We start from the raw sequence: 904 nt of genomic DNA, 5'->3' as shown, positions 1-904 counted from the left end.
GGCCAAATAAGGAACAATTGACAGAGGATAACCAACCCACTGTTCAAAATCCCTCTGAGGACAGTAAGATCCCAGAGAGGAATACTTTTGGCGTTCAGACGCCAGAGAGGTAAGGAAAGTTGGCGTTAAACGCCCATTCCTTGCCCAGTTCTGGCATTCAAACGCCAGAAAAGGGGGAAAAGTTGGCGTTAAATGCCCATTTTCCACCCAATCCTGGCGTTCAGACGCCAAGGGAAGATCAGACACCTGAGAGTGCTGACAGTAATCCCTCTAACAAGGCTTCTTCAAACATTTCTGTAAGGAATAAACCTGCAGCATCTAAGGTTGAAGACTATAAAGCCAAGATGCCTTATCCTCAAAAACTCCGCCAAGCGGAACAGGATAAGCAATTTGCCCGCTTTGCAGACTATCTAAGGACTCTTGAAATAAAGATTCCGTTTGCAGAGGCACTTGAGCAAATACCTTCTTATGCTAAGTTCATGAAAGAAATCTTAAGTCATAAGAAGGATTGGAGAGAAACTGAAAAAGTGTTTCTCACTGAAGAATGCAGTGCAGTCATTCTGAAAAGCTTACCAGAAAAGCTTCAAGATTCAGGAAGCTTTATGATACCCTGCACATTAGAAGGTGCCTGCACCAAGACAGCCCTACGTGATCTTGGAGCAAGCATCAATCTAATACCTACATCCACTATCAGAAAGCTTGGGTTGACTGGAGAAGTCAGACCAACCCGGATATGCCTCCAACTTGCTGATGGCTCCATTAAATATCCATCAGGCATAATAGAGGATATGATTGTCAAAGTTGGGCCATTCGCCTTTCCAACTGACTTTGTGGTACTGGAAATGGAGGAGCACAAGAGTGCAACCCTCATTCTAGGAAGACCCTTCCTAGCAACTGGACGAAC

Source organism: Arachis duranensis, chromosome 3, assembly GCF_000817695.3.
Source record: "Arachis duranensis cultivar V14167 chromosome 3, aradu.V14167.gnm2.J7QH, whole genome shotgun sequence".
Classification (NCBI taxonomy): domain Eukaryota; kingdom Viridiplantae; phylum Streptophyta; class Magnoliopsida; order Fabales; family Fabaceae; genus Arachis; species Arachis duranensis.
This window is presented reverse-complemented; position numbering follows the sequence as displayed.